Below are 17,355 nucleotides of genomic sequence, written 5' to 3' on the forward strand. Positions count from 1 at the left end.
AGCAACAATTATTTTTTTCAGATATTCAGAGAGTTTTTTGCTATGTGGTGCCTTGGTAAACTTGCAGTGAGTATGAGAGCGTAAGAGTGATAACACCAAATTTAACACACCTGATCCTCATTCACACCTGAGACCTTTTAACACTAACGAGTCACATGACACCGGGAGGGAAAATGGCTAATTGGGTCCAATTTGGGCATTTTCACTTAGGGGTGTAATCACTTTTGTTGCCAGCGATTTAGACATTAATGGCTGTGTGTTGTGTTCTTTTGATAGGACAGCAAATTTACACTGTTATACAAGCTGCACACTGTCTACTTTACATTGTAGCAAAATGTAATTTCTTTAGTGTTGTCACATGAAAAGATATAATAAAATATTTACAAAAATATGAGGGGTGTACTCACTTTTGGGAGATACTGTATTTGTATATAATTTCTTCCGTGATTTATTGACAATTTTCCCAAGTTTTCTAAATAATTTTCAATTCAAGTAAATACCATATATTGAGTATAAATATTTAGTATTTACATTTATGAGCCAGCAAGAGGTGCTTTAATCATCCCTTTCATAATGTTTTTCATCCTGTCATTATGTGCTTTTCTAAAAATAAACAGCCTGTTTTTTACGGAGCTCAATAGCTCATGCTACCATGAAACAGAATGATGCAGAGTGACTAGTTCCACCCCTTACCCCTCTCTACCTGCCCTATTTAAATATATGATGCTTCTGCTGTGTTTTCTATTTGAAATAATAATCCACTGTCTTAAATACACCTTGTATTAAATGTTTATTTGTAAAACAAATATTTCTTTATAACTAGTAGTAAAAATGCATAATTACAGACATATAAATATACACAATTAAAAAGAATCAAAATGTCTTAAAGTTGGTCAGTCACTTAAAAAAAAAGAAGTATCTTTGCACAGAAGAGCTCCTATACCAGTGATGGCGAACCTTGGCACCCCTGATGTTTTGGAACTACATTTCCCATGATGCACATGCACTCTGCAGTGTAGTTGTGCATCATAGGAAATGTAGTTCCAAAACATCTAGCTGTAGATCCACAAAGAAATTACGCCGGCGTATCTATTGATACGCCGGCGTAATTTCAAAATTTCCGCGTGGTATCTTTGTTTTGAATCCTCAAAACAAGATACGACGGCATCTCGGCTTGATCCGATAGGCGTACGTCTTCGTATGCCTTCGGATCTTAGATGCAATTTTATGGCGGCCGCTAGGTGGCGTTTCCGTCGAAATCCGCGTCGAGTATGCAAATTAGCTATTTACGGCGATCCACGAACGTACGTCGGCCCGGCGCATTTTTTTTCGTCGTTTGCGTTCGGCTTTTTTCGGCGTATAGTTAAAGCTGCTATACTGAGGCGTACTCAATGTTAAGTATGGCCATCCTTCCCGCGTACAATTTGGAATTTTTTACGTCGTTTGCGTAAGTCGTTCGCGAATAGGAATTTGCGTAGAATGATGTCACCGTCGTAAGCATTGGCGGGTTACGGTTTAATTTCGAGGATGCGCACTGGGCATGCGCAGTTCCAAAAAAACGTTGTTTACGTCGGGTCACGACATATTAACATAAAACACGCCCCCATTAGATCCATTTGAATTCTGCGGCCTTACGCCGCGATAGATACACTACGCCGCCGTAACTTATGGCGCAGATTCGTTGTGGATTCCATTTAAAAAAGATAAGTTACGGCGGCGTAGCGTATCTTATATACGCTGCGCCCGGCGCAGATGTTGTGGATCTGCCCCCTGGAGTACCAAGGTTCGCCATCACTGTCCTATACTTACCTCTGTGTCCCTTGTCACCTACGGTATCTTCCCTCTATTCCAGCATTGCAGCCTCCACAGCATATGAAGGGATTGGAAGATATAGCCAACACATGCAGTGGGAAAAACAGGCATCAGACGCTCCCAAAAAATATAGAATGCTGAAAAGTCTGAAAAAGGCTGCAACGCTGGAACAGAGAGAATGTAGGAGACACTCACCGTCAACAGGCCTCTTCTGTTGCAAGAGACTTTTTTTCCTTTTTTTTTTTTAACCATTTCAGCCTCGAAAGATTTGGCTGCTCAATGACCGGGCCATTTTTTGCGATAAGGCACGGTGTCGTTTTAACTGACAATTGCGAGTTCGTGCGACTTTTTTTTCCCACAAATAGAGGTTTCTTTTGGTGTTATTTGATCATCTCTGCAGTTTTTATTTTTTGCGCTATAAACAAAAAAAGAACGTAAATTTTGCTAAAATAAATATCCCCAATTTTTTTTTTTTTTAAAAGGCAATTTTTTTCCTCAGTTTAGGCCGATATGTATTCTTCTACATATTTTTGGTAATAAAAATCGCAATAAGCGTATATTGATTGATTTGCGCAAAAGTTATAGGGGTAGAATGGGGTAGGGGTAGAATTCACGTAGAATGGCGTTTCTTTGTGCGGGCGTAACGTATCCTATTTACGTTACGCCTCTGCAACTTTTACAGGCAAGTGCCGTATTCTTAAAAGAACGTTGCGGCGGCGTAGCGTAAATAGGCCGGCGTAAGCCCGCCTAATTCAAATTGTGAAGAGGTGGGCGTGTGTTATGTAAATTAACCCTGACCCAACGTGATTGACGTTTTACATGAACGGCGCATGCGCCGTCCGTGGAATTTCCCAGTGTGCATTGCTCCAAAGTACGCCGCAAGGACGTCATTGGTTTCGACGTGAACGTAAATGACGTCCAGCCCCATTCACGGACGACTTACGCAAACAATGTAAATTTTTCAAATTTCGTCACGGGAACGACGGCCATACTTAACATTGGTGCGCCGCATATACGCCTCATATAGCAGGGGTAACTTTACGCCGGGAAAAGCCTAACGTAAACGGCGTAAATGTACTGCGTCGGCCAGGCGTACGTTCGTGAATTTGCGTATCTAGCTGATTTACATATTCTAGGAGTAAATCAGCGTACACGCCCCTAGCGGCCAGCGTAAATATGCAGTTAAGATCCGACGGTGTAAGAGACTTACGCCGGTCGGATTTAATAGAAATCTATGCGTAACTGATTCTATGAATCAGGCGCATAGATACGACCGGCCAGACTCAGAGATACGACGGCGTATCTGGAGATACGCCGTCGTATCTCCTCTGTGAATCTACCCCATAGCGTCTACAAAAAAGGGGGATAGATTTATGGCATTTTTATTATTATTATTATTTTTTTTTACTAGTAATGTAATGGCAGTGATCTGGTATTTTTTGGGGACTGCGACATTATGGTGGACAGATCAGACACTTTTGACATATTTTTGGGACCATTGACAATTATAAAGCGATCAGTGCTATATAAATGCACTGTTTATTGTTTAAATGTCACTGGCAGGGAAGGGGTTAACACTAGGGGGCGATCAAGGGGTTTACTGTGTTCCCTCAGTGTGTGTTCTAACTGTAGGGGGAGGGGACTGGCTATAGGAGATGACAGATCAGGGTTCCTAGCTAGTAGGAACTCACGATCTGCCTCTCCTCTCCTCACAGAACAGGGATTGTGCATGGCCGGCGGTCATCGCAGCCACAAGCATCGGCACCCCCGCAGTGCAGCGTGCTCCTGCTATCCTGCATAAAGGAGCAGATGTACAGCTACGACGGCTCACGGGATTGTGTCCACTTGCATCAGTATACGGCTGGTCGGTAAGCGGTTAAAGTATATGTAAACCCTAACAGTGAGCTCTTATTTGGTCCCTTTTAGTCTGATCAATATAATATTAAAAGGGTTTTTAATATTGTTTAATAGTATTAACAGATGAAAATAAAGAAAAAAATAAATAAAAGAACTAAAGCAGCAACTACATATAAGTACTAGTTAGCTGCAATCAGGGATGGACTGGCCATCGGGACTACCAGGAGTTTCCCGGTGGTCAATGGCTCAGTGGGCCGGCTGTCACTGTCAGTGTCTCTCTCTCGTCTCGTCACATTTATGCTAATGCTCCTGCACCCGGCGGCAGCACCAGCCAATAGCCATCATCACTCGATACTTCTCTCCTCCTAAATTTACAGCCCTGCCCCCGTCCTGGCGGCTTGACATCACTCACGGCTGTAGGCGGGAGGGGATTACGCCTCCGGCCGTGAGTGACGTCACTTTGGCAATTTCCCCCCAGGCTGTCCCAACTTATATGCAGAACAGCTGGGCAGGGGCACAGCAGCGGCGACTGGGTGCATGCGGTGGCATTCTGGGAATCGTAATCCACATAAACAGCATGTGATTGGCCGAAAGGGGGCATGTGTGGCATTCTGGGAATTGTAGTCCATGGAGCGCCCTGCAACTGGCTCTTCTGAGCTGATCACGTGTGGATGCGGCATGGCGGACTGGTCTTTGGTGGTGATCGTGACCACTTGCTGCCGGAGTTTCGCCTCTCTGCCTGGCGCGCTGTGTATTTTCCGAGGTCTCTCTCATCTACCCCCTCTGTCAGTCCTGCCCCTTAATCAGCCCCCCTTCTGTCAGCCCAACCTTCTCTGTCAGTCCACCCCCTCTGTTAGCCTCCCTCTGTCAGCCACCCCTCTGTCAGCCCCCCTCTCTGTTGCCCTCTGTCAGCCCACCCCTTCTCTGTCAGCCCACCCCTCTCTGTTAGCCCCCCTATCTGTCCCCCCCTCTCTCTCTGTCAGCCCACCCTCTGTCAGTCCCCCCTGTTAGCCCACCCCTTCTCTGTCAGCCCACCCCTGTCAGTCCCCCCTCTGTCAGGCCCCCTCTCTGTCACCCTCTGTCAGCCCCCCTCTGTAAGCCTACCCCTCCTCTGTCAGCTTACCCCCCTCTGTTAGCCCACCCCTCTCTGTCAGCCCCCCTCTCTGTCCCCCCTCTCCCTCTGTCAGCCCCCCTGTCAGCCCATCCCTTTCTCTGTCAGCCCACCCCCCTTCCCCTCTGTCAGCCCACCCTCTGTCAGCCCCCCGTCAGCCCACCCCTTCTCTGTAAACCCATGCCCTGTCAGTCCCCCCTCGGTCAGCCCCCCCTCTCTGTCACCCCTCTGTCAGCCCCCTCTGTCAGCCCACCCCTTCTCTGTCAGCCCACCCCCCTCTGTTAGCCCACCTCTCTCTGTCAGCCCCCCTCTCTGTCAGCCCACCCTCTGTCAGCCCACCCTCTGTCAGCCCACCCCTCTCTGTCAGCCCATCCCTCTGTCCGCCCACCCCTCTCTGTCATTCCCCCTCTCTGTCAGCCACAGCAGGGTGCACCATGCCAGTCACCCACTGATCCAAAGCAGGGAGCCAGGCTAGCCACCCATAGCAGAGTGCACCATGCCAGCTACTCACCCACTGGCCCACAGCAGGGAGCCAGGCAGCCACCCACAGAAGCAAGCTACCCACGGCGACCCACCCACAGCAGGGCCAGGGTGCCAGCCACCCATGGTGACCCACCCTGAGCAGGGACAGGGTGCCAGCCACCCATGGTGACCCACCCTGAGCAGGGCCAGGGTGCCAGCCACCCATGGTGACCCACCCACAGCAGGGCTAGGGTGCCAGCCACCCATGGTGACCCACCCACAGCAGGGCCAGGGTGCCAGCCAGCCAGCCACCCACGGTGACCCACCCACACCAGGAAACCAGACAGTCACAACAGGGTGTCAGCCAGCCACTCACAGAAGCCAACCGGCCACGGTGACCTTCCATAGCAGGATGTCAGCCAGCCACCCATGGTGACTCACACACACTAGGGAGCCAGCCAGCCACAGCAGGGTGCCTGCCAGCCACCCACAGAGGACTCAGGAGCCAGCCACAGCTACATTACCCAGTTAAGGTAAGAGGAGCGCTACACAGTGCCAATTTTATTTCTTTATTTGTGAGAGATTGGGGCAGGGAGTTTTACTTATGTTTTTTTTTTGTGCAATTGCGTATAGTTTATATACTGTTTTTGTGTGTGTTTGCAAAAATAAAGTGGGCTGGATGAAGTCCAGGTCCAAATTTTTGTCCCAGTCCAGCCCTGGCTGCAATATATGTCATTTTTGATCATAAGTTTACATGTGCTTTAAATAACTTACAAGCAATAACCCCAAGGACCATTCAACAAAAATTACCAACCAATCAACTTTTTATATGACAGCCTTTAATGAAAGTTTTTAAAAATGGACTGGCTATCATATGTTACAACCTACACCATAGCATTGGTCTTGGACCTGCCTTATTATATTCAGGTTACTGGTTCAGAGATTGCAGTCAGCAGCAGTCCTGGTCTTTACCACTTTTATGTTTTGGTTAAAGGAGTTGTAAATGAAAAGAAATTTTCACCTTAATGCAATCTATGCATTAAGGTGAAAAAACATTGCATGACGCCGCCCCCCCCCCCCCCCGAGCCTCCGTTATACTTACCTGACCCCTCGAAAGTCCTGCGCGGTCCCGAGATCCTCTTCGCCGCTCAGCCTGGCCGCTGATTGGCTAGAACAGATGGGATTGAGAGCAGCTTGGGATTGGTGCTGCTGTCAATCACATCCAGTGACGCGGCGCGCCGAGGGGCGGGGCTTAGTGATACAGTGAGCGGCTATGGCCGATCGCTGTATCACGGGAGCGCGCCTGCAATTAGTGACCACCATGCGAGCTCTCGCATGACTGTGGTTACTAATTGCGGGGAGGACCGAGACAGCCGCCGAGGGACCCCAGAAGACGTGGATCGGGGCCACTCTGTGCAAAACTAACTGCACAGTGGAGGTAAGTATGACATGTTTGTTATTTTAAACGAAAAAATGTTTTTCCTGTACAAACGCTTTAATAATTTGGCCATTACCAAAGGCAATGTTTATTTCCCTGCTATGTAATACTTAATATGAAAATTTAATGATGTGTTGTAATACTAATGATATACCTAAAATAACACAAATATGCTTCCCTTCTATTCCATTTGCTTTCTATGGTAAAAAAGTAAGAACAAGCGCTACAAGGATGTAGCAAACATTTAAATTCCATCTGAGATTTAGCATATTACTGATGACTGCAGCTCATTGAATGGGTATAAACCAAAGCAATTGTTTCATGCAGTCTAAAAATACCAAGGCATTTCTTCCTGAAGAACCATGGCCTATTTCCATCCACATAAAGGCTAATTTTCTGCTGAAGCGTTACAAGCTGTATTGAAAATGTAATAATAACCTAATTATGTACCATTGATAATAATAATCCTCTTTGGTTAATGGGTATTGGTGTATAAATCTGCTTTACAGCACAGTCTGTTTGAAGACAAGTAAAATATACTTTTGACTTAATTGCAGATGGAAAAAGTAAGATAAGGAAGGAGAAAAGAGACAACACCACCTACCAGAAACACTAAGAAAAGGTGAAAAAAAGAAAAATTATGCTACAGTATAAGACATAAATACTGACTTTTACAGCAGATTATGAAATCCTTTGCAGCCACTCCAGAAACATTTCCTGTGTAGGTAGGGGTAGCAATTGTTTACTATCTCACACAGACTGTTTCCTGCCACTAGATGTCACTATGTTCCTAACAGCTGGCCAGCAATGAAGCTCAATGGACTCTGGACAAACCCAAAATGGCCACCACAATTTGCCATTGTGACTTAGCGTACAGAAATTAGACACGTGTACTAGCTTACATAGTGGAAGTGACATCAATGGGGGAAATTCTCTGCAGCTCAGCATGGGAAGAAGGTCAAGGATAGAAGTTTCTGAAAACTGAAAGCAGCTGAAAGAGCTCTGTACTGGAGAAGGGAGTGGGGGGAAAGCTCTGTAGTTGGAGGGATGAGGGAAGAGTTTTGTAGTGGGGAGGGTAAGCGGAAGAGCTCTGTACTGAGAGGGACAGAGGAAGAATTTGGTTGTAATGGGTGGGGTTTAATTAAAGAGTTCTGTACTAGGATGGGAGGTTGAGGGAATAGCTCTGTATTGGGGGGTTGAGGAAAGAGCTCTACAGTGGGAAGAAGGGTTTGGGGTGGATGGTCATTTTTGGTTTTCTACAGGCCTGTGAGTTTGTTTCCCACTTCTGAGCCCTACATCTTGGGCACCCTGCGCACTACTGGGCTATAGACAAGTGCATTAATTTTCTTCCAAATGCATTTTTGCCCAAATTTCGGGTATTTTCGTTATCGTTTTAACAAACAAAAATGAACGAGCAGAATCAGAAAGATCTGACATAAAAAATGCTTTATTTTCGTTTTTGTTTCTACAACAGTTCGACATAGATAAGAGATTCGACATGATACTGACAATAGCAATCTGTGTCTATCGAACCTGTGGTCGAATGTGCCTAACCTTAACTATTAGTCCAAGATTATTCTACATAGAGAGGAAAGATTCGACATTATAGAGACAGTGTTGGGGTAGACCATTCGACATGAACGACGAAGATTCGACGAAGCAGCGAAAAACATACAAATGTCAAATTTGTCATTGAAGGCTTATGGTGTCTGTCGAAAGTTCTAAGAAGATTCGACAAGCAGCTAAACTGTATGACGCTGCAATCGTACATTTCCAGTCAAATGCTTGGCCCATAGGCTATAGAAGAATTAGAATGTTGGTTGACTAGTAATAATAATTTATAAATATAATTACCGTATTTATCGGCGTATACCGTGCACTTTTTTCCCCTTAAAATAAGGGGGAAATCCTGGGTGCACGATATACGCCGATACCCGCTTTCCGCGCTCAGTTTGAATGCCTGCGCCGACATATACCGAGTGCAGTACACTCGGCAACATTCGTCCAGGCTCGGCTTCGCTCGTGCTCACGCATAAAGGTCACAGAGCGTGAGCACGAGCGAAGCCGAGCCTGGCCGAATGTAGCCGAGGGTACTGCACTCGGTAAATGTTGGCGCAGGCATTCAAACTAAGCGCGGGAAGCGGCGATTCGACGAGGAGACAGTGCTGGAGAAGCCAGGAGGACACCACCGAAGCCGCAGACGGAAGCCGGACCTGACGAGGAGGACACCACCGAAGCCGCAGACGGACCCGACGAGGATGAAAACCACCGAAGCCGCAGACGGACCCGACGAGGAGGACACCACGGAAGCCGCAGACGGACGCCGGACCCGACGAGAAGGACACCACGGAAGCCGCAGACGGACGCCGGACCCGACGAGGCCACCGATGGAAGCCGCACAAGACACCAAAACTGTAAGTACTAAAATGTTTTTTTTACAGGAATAAGGGTCCACATTAGGGGTGCGCCCTATACCCCGATAAATACGGTATTACTAGTGTCATACAACATTAGAATTCTTCTATAGCTTGTAGGCATTCGACCGGAAATGTACAATTGCGGCATCGTACCTTTTAGCTTCTCCGTCGAATCTTCTTAGAACATTCAACAGACGTCATAAGCCTTCAATGACAGATTCAACCTTAATTCATTCGGATTTTCGGACTAACGCATTTTTAAACTAAATACATTTTCAGACGGAAAACAAAATTCCGAAACAAAATATTTCAGTGTGCACATGTCTACTGAGCTCTGCACAATACTCACTCCTGAGCCCGGCGCCTTGTGTAATACCCACCCCTACACAATAATATGCACTCCTGAGCCCTACACAATGCACACTCTTGAACCCTGCGCGATATACGTTTTTTTTTTGCCACTGACACTAATGCAGCACTATTTTAGCATTGACAAATGGGGCATTTTCTTCTGTCCAGTGAAACCAAAGATGCGGGGACATTTTTCCTTCCAGTAATGCCACTTACAGAGTGACATTTTTCCTTCCAGTGACACCACTCATACAGGGACATTTTTTTTTCCTTTTAACCACACCACCAACATGGGGAAACTTGTTCCATCCATTCACACTGCAGAAATTATCTTCCTTTTAGTTTTTTATGAGAGCAAAAGTAATGTAGATACACCCAAGGAATGATCACACGGGATTCTTTGCAGAGCCCACGTGGCACTTTTAATATTGGAGTCAGCTCTCTCCTCAGTCTTCTTAGGCAGACAGCAGAAACAGTTGAAATCTGCTAAAGCCTCTCTGTACTGAACAACAGGGGCAGTGGCGGCGGGTGCTCAACATTTTCGGGGGGGGCGCAAACGAAAAAAAAAAAAAAAAAAACAATTGCAGCCTCACTGTGCCCATCAAATGCAGCCACTATGCCATCAATTGTCACCACTGTGCCATGCCATCAAACGCAGTCACTGTGCCATGCCATCAGAAAAAAATATGTCCCCGGATTTCATTTTAAAAATCTGGTCACCTTAAGCTAGGTGGGATAGCCAGCTAATCTGAAACTCTGTATAAGTGGTCCCAGACCTTACAGCAACCTCTGGCATCCAACGCCCATAGCACATTAACACCTAGAGTCCTAGGCAAAGGTCCTACTCATAATGACAGCTGTGGCCAACCATCTTTCATGCAACACTCTTCAGTGATAAAGAGGTACTTATTCATCACAGCTTCCTAAGGTAGTGTTCTGTAGCAAATGTCTTTTAGTCCAAGTTCTTCCATTTTCCACACAGGCTGCCTCCCAAGGACAGCAACCCCAGGAGATGATACCTCTGAACAGATTGCCCAAAAATGTATCTTCTTTCCAGGCATAATATGGGCACCAGCTCCCAGGGATTGACTGATGTCAGATAAATGTTCATAACTCAGTGGCTAACTCTCCTACGCTATATCTGGAAGCTTCTTCCAGAGGCAGACAGGAGCAATCAACCAACAAGCTTAGGGAAATCTAGGCAGACCTAGAAAATAGATTAATTAAATTAAGATTTTGCCAGACTGGGGCAGGGCGCTACACCTGTTGCTCTGTTTGCTTTGACTATTTCTTTTCTTTTCAGAGTGTAGCAACTGCTGAATCAGTTTCCATGCTTTTTGCCATTGTGTGTCTCACAGTTAGATGGGAATTTGAGGGTATAACCAGATTCAGGTAAGATCTGTACCTACATACCTATCAAAGCCAACACCTACGGGTGCACTACACCTTATACTCTGTAGGTATAAGAGACTGATCCTAGGTTCTGCTTGATCCAAGCAATGTACTAGTAATCATTACTAGGGATGAGCTCGATGTTCGACTTGAACATCAGGTGATCACCTGTTCGCCGAACAGCGAACATTATGGAGCATTCGCGGGAAATTTGAGCGCCCATAATGCACTGCAAGATCGCATACTGTATGATGATTGGCCAAAGCATACAACTGACCTGCATGTTTTGGTCAATCACAGCGCGCTTTGCTGTGAGAGCCGTGATTGGCCAAAGACAGGGTGCCTTTGGCCAATCATGGCTCAGGGGGACTAAGTCCACGCCCCACACTATATAAGGCTGCTTACATAGCAGCCGCATGTAGTGTTGGTGGCATGGACGGAGAGATAGATTGACTTAGATTAAGCAGGCAGGTTATTTAGTTAGTGGCAGTGTATTTGATATATATATATATATATATATATATATATATTACACACACACACACACACAGTCAGTCTAGTGTGTATATATATACACAATATCGTCATTGTACACTCTATATTCAGTCAGGGTGGGCAGACTCACAGCGCATCGTTCTGGTGCCCCTTTAACCCGGCCCCAGGCTTTACTAATGGACGCTTTGTGATCCACCATATTGATGTGAGCATTTTCATATAATTATTGGTATTATTGTTATACATCATGCTCTGTTATTTATGTTTGTATTATTCTTTATATATAGTGCTTTCCTACTATTATATTGGGTCCTAAGGAAGCCTTGAACTGGCAGAACGTTGACCTGGTGGCCAAATGCATAAAAACTCTACATTTGCATTTATTATCTTGCTGTATATGCTATTTACCGTATGTATAGACTTCTGGTATCTCTAGTGGGGCATTTATTTTTGATTCAGTCACTATTTGGATCTTTTAGAGACAGTTCATGCCGATGTATTAATTCAAGTATTTTAATGTTTATTAACCACTAGCCGACCAGCCGACGTATACCAGGTCTGCTCGGCTGCATGAGATCACGTAGCTATACGTCATCTCACGATTCAGCCAATAGGCACTCCCCCGATTGCCCCTGGTCCCGAAGCGCGTGCCTGGCGGGCGTGATCACCGCCGGGCACCTGCGATCACACACAGGGAACATAATTAACCCCTTCCTCGCCCCCTAGTGTTAACCCTTTCCCTGCCAGTTGTATTTTTATAGTAATGAATGCATTTTTATAGCACTGATCGCTCTAAAAATGCCATTGGTCCCTAAAATGTGTCAAAAGTGTCCGAAGTTTCCGCCATAAGGTCGCAGTACCGATAAAAATCGCTGATCGCCGCCATTACTAGTAAAAAAAAAATATTAATAAAAATGCCATAAAACTATGCCCTATTTTGTAGACGCTATAACTTTTGCGCAAACCAATCAATAAACGCTTACTGCGATTTTTTTTTAATGAAAAATATGTAGAAGAATACGTATCGGACTAAACTAAGGAAAAAACATTTTTTTTTTACATATTTTTGGGGATATTTATTACAGCAAAAAGTAAAAAATATTCATTTTTTTTTCAAAATTGTCGCTCTATTTTTGTTTATAGCGCAAAAAATAAAAACCGCAGAGGTTATCAAATACCACCAAAAGAAATCTCTATTTGTGGGAAACAAAGGACGCCAATTTTGTTTGGGAGCCACGTCTCACGCCCACGCAATTGTCAGTTAAATCGACGCAGTGCCGAATCACAAAAAGTGGCCCGGTCATTGACCAGCAATATGGTCCGGGGCTGAAGTGGTTAATAAATGTATGTTTTAGATTTCTTTGGGTTGTCTCCCATATTGAGCCTATAAAGACACTTTATTCTAGGCGGTGTTTGAGTTAGTCAGCCTGCACTTTTCTCATATTTGTTTGTTTTACATTGTGGAGACTTCAATGAGGTGTAAGGCACCATCCATAAGGCCGCGTACACACGGTCGGTCAAAACCGACGCAAACGGACTGAAGGACCGTTTTTATCGGTCCAAACCGATGGTGTGTGGGCCCCATTGGTCAGTTATCCTTCGGTCAAAAATTTTAGAAGTTGCTTTAAAATTAAACCGATGGACGCCTAACTGATAGGTCAAAACCGACGGTTAGTATGCAAAAGCATCGGTTTAAAACCCACGCATGCTCAGAATCAAGTCAACGCATGCTTGGGAGCATTGAACTTCATTTTTCTAAGCACGTCGTTGTGTTTTACATCACTGCGTTGGACTCGATCGTTTTTTTAACTGATGGTGTGTAGGCACATCAGACCATCAGTCAGCTTCATCGGTTAACCGATGAGAACGGTCCTTCGGACCGTTCTCATCGGATGGACTGATCGTGTGTACGCGGCCTAAGACTACTGTTGGATCTCATTGTTGAAATCATTAGATGTGTGAGATATAAAGAGTCATTATACAGGATCTATCATGCCAGTAACCACAGAAAGCTTAAATAACACTCTTGGATGGCCTTTAATATTTCTTCTGTCCTGTATAGAATGAGCCCTATCAACAAATCCTAATGTACAAAAGAAAAAAAAAGATTTATTAAAAATGCTTTTAAGTAGAAAGTAGTAAATTAAAAGCAAGAGAGCACAAACGTATCCAGACTCCACTGCACTTTCTTCCCTGCCTGATCAAAGACAACTTTGTATGACACAGCCAGATATTTAGATCACCAAGTTCTGCATCCACATCATTAAAAAAACTAGTAAGTAAAGATAGCTTTTTATCTTAATTCTAACTGTATTTGATTTGTGTTGTTGTATGAAGTACCAGAGGGCTATGGCACTGCAGCTTCAAAGCTTTGAGTAGATAAAGCAAGCAGCACTAGCTAGCGTGCCCAAATGATGTAATGTGAGAGGAAATGAATCACGGGTCACATCACCCACAGGGAAACTTAAGGAAAATTAATCCATGAGGGGTGTCTCATGACTATTATCACAAGCAGTTTGTCCTGGACAGGGAAATGTAGCTATTTTAATCTCCCTTTATATTAGCAGTGTGGATAAAGAGTAATGCACCAGAGAATGCTACCGCATTGATGGACCTTACAGAAAGCAAGAAGAACTCAGATTTGAGCTCTTCGGCGCTTGGGCCTCCTGCCCACTAATTTTCTTTGCCCGTGCAGAACTACTTCTGTTCCTTATTAAAACCTCACCCCTAATCCCAGTTCACATGAACATCTGGGTATATACATGCTGAGCAGAGAGGACAGGGATAAAAAGCCATTACATCTGGCGGTAATGAAAAGACAAGACTAGCAGAAAGGCTTTCCTTCTAAACGGAATAAACAAACATGCATGACTGAGGTAGAACTGTGCATGAGTTTTAACTGTCGGAAGAAAATTCAGCTAATGGATTCTATGTCAACGTGTCTGCTGATGTATAGTAAAAATTACTGGCTCAAATAACAGAAAATAAATAGTAATTTTGTCACCAAACATCCCATAGTGCCCATGGAATGTTCATGCAAGTAAATAACAAAATAAAACCGCGGTGCTCAAGAAAGTTCAAAAAATCGTTTGTTTCTTGAAGTACAACTCTAGATTATCTATTTTCATTTAAAAGTGTGACTTTCCTGAATGATTACACCTTTTTCTACTATACAATTGTACTGTTAATGGAATACAGGGGCCCCCGACTTACGAACGCCTGGCTTCCGAACAACTCCTACTTACGAACAAGACGTATCTGCCGTTCTGCACATGCGCGGGCATTTTTGACGGCGGGCACATTTGATGGAAAACAACGTATCTCACGTTCTGCGCATGCGAGGCCATTCGACAGAACATCGGAAAACATTGGAAAATTACGCAATTGCCGTTCTGCACATGCGGTTCCGACTTACGAACATTTTCGACTTAAGAACAAACCTAAAGTCCCTAACCCGTCCCCTGTATCTATTTCTATTATATTATTGTATATGCTCTGTTAATGGAATTTTGTTGATAATTATAAAATGTAATAAAATATTTGAAACAGAAGTACAACTCTTGATTCAATTGATGTACCTGGAAGGTAAAAGTCTTCTGTCATTTTGGATGCAAGTTGTATACGCAAGTTGTATTATAACAATAAGTTCCGCTGGGTCTGTGTTATATCATAAATATGATTATCTGTAGTGATAACACAGGGTCTTCCTGCGATCAGTTGACTCCTCTCTCCTGTCCTCTGCCTTGCTGACAGTTCAGTTCAAGTGGGCGGGGCCGAGCACTGCAGCTGAAGTCAGCCGGAGAGGAGAGAGAGAGCCGAGGAGTCGCATGATTGTAGGAAGATGCTGTGTTATCAGTACAGATAAGCATATTTATATTTCAATAGTTTTTATTGAAAGAAAGAAAGAATACTACAACAATACAGAAGCATCGCCACAAATCCAGAAGGTATCAATGAGCCCCTGAGAGGTCTCAATCATAGTACAGAACACCATACAATGTTTGGCATCATTGTCATGACAAATAAAAAGAATACATAACAAAATACTCCAGGGTATAACACAAAACATAATCCCCACCAATTATTCAATGACCCAACCTTAGTAGGTCCACGACCCTCCCGTCAAGGATCCCAGACCTGGAGACCCCACTTCCAACCAACCACCAGCCCTGCTATCCCGAACGGGAGGACCCGTATTGAAGATCTTCCGTGAGAAAGGTGGAAGTGTAAAGAAATGGGCAGAAGCGTACAAGAAAAAGAAAAGAAAGAGAAGAGAAAAGAGAGAGTAGAGTAGAGAGCGACCGGCCAGCCCCCAGGAGTCCGCCAAACGAAACCACAGCCGCGGCTCACATCTCCAGCGATCTGAGATCGTTAGTTAAATAAGCCAGCCATGGATCCCAAACCTTATTGAAAATCTCCAGCTTGTCCTGAACCAGTGCTGTCAATCTCTCATTTAACATTAACCATGACAGTTTCCTTTTAAATTGTTCGAGCGGCAAGGAGGCGGAGCGCCAATTTCTAGCTATCGTAATTTTAGCTGATATAAAAATAAACATAAGCAATCGCCTTTGGGCTTTAGAGGCCCCCTCCACCCTGTCGCCCAATAGAGCCTGTTTTGCGGATTTAGTCATGTTCATCTGGGTCAATGAGTATATGAAATTATATACCCGAATCCAAAATCTCCTGACCTTGGGGCATGACCACCAGATGTGATAGGCAGTCCCCACCAGACCACATCCCCGGAAGCAGGCAGGGGCGGCCCCATGAACAAATGTGGCTAGTCTAGCCGGCACCATATACCATCTAAGCATCACTTTATAGTTGGCTTCTATTATGGATGTATTTATAAGGGACTTGGAGGCTGTCTCCGCCAACGTACACCATTTATTTAGATCAAAAGATTCCTGCAGGTCTTCTTCCCACCGGAGCATGTAATTTAGCTTAATTGAAGAGGACATCAGCATTGCATATAACTCAGAGATATGACCCCGTAAACTGTCATAGCGAACGCAAAGGTACTCCATGGGGGTATGAACCTCCAGGTCGCCCTGGCGGGCCAACGTTCGTATAAAATGACTTATCTGAACATATCTATAACATTCTGTCAATGGCATTTGATACTTCTCCCGCATAACCTGCTCCGATAGAACCTTCCCCCTGTCACAAATATCCGCTATACGCAGCAGTCCCTTGTTCGTCCACCATTGAAAAGCAACCGGATCGAGACCCGGGGTGAATGCACGGTTTCTCAACAAAGGAGCCAATGGGGAATGGGGTGATTTGAAATTCTGTGTTCTAGAGACCCTGTCCCAGACATCCAAGGAAAATGACAAGGATGGGCATAGAATAGTGGGTCTGTCTTTAGGCGGAAGCCACATAATATGGGAAATAGGAAACGGGCGGCAGGCGTAGGATTCCATAGTCATCCAAATCGCCTGTGATCGCTTTGAGTGGAACCTGGAGAGTTGGGCTAGCTGGGCCGCATAAAAATACTTCTGCAGATTAGGTAAGCCCAATCCTCCCTTCCTCTTCAAAGTATACATAGTGCGTTTATTCACCCTAGGTCTCTTCTCTCCCCAGATGAATTCTAGGATTTTTCTCTGCAACATCTCCAAATCACTGCGTACCAAGGCCACCGGTAATGTACGAAATAAGTACAATATCCTCGGTAAGACATTCATCTTGATTGAGTGGAGTCTGCCAAACCACGATGGTGGATGAATTCGCCATCTCGCCAGGTCCTCGGTTATCTTTTTAATGAGAGCTGGATAGTTTTTACTATACAAAGTCTGGAAAGAAGAGGTCAGATTGACCCCCAAATATGAAAGCGTCTCGGATTCCCAATGGAACCGGTGCGTTCGTTCAATCGCTAACTGAGTCGAGCTAGGCAAAGATATATTAAGAGCCCTGGATTTACTGTGGTTTATTCGCAAGCCCGAAATATCCGAAAAAGGCTTAAGAATCTTATATAGGTTGGGAAGGGACGTGATTGGCGAGGACATTGTCAGCAATAGATCGTC

Source organism: Rana temporaria, chromosome 3 (assembly GCF_905171775.1).
Source record: "Rana temporaria chromosome 3, aRanTem1.1, whole genome shotgun sequence".
NCBI lineage: Eukaryota > Metazoa > Chordata > Amphibia > Anura > Ranidae > Rana > Rana temporaria.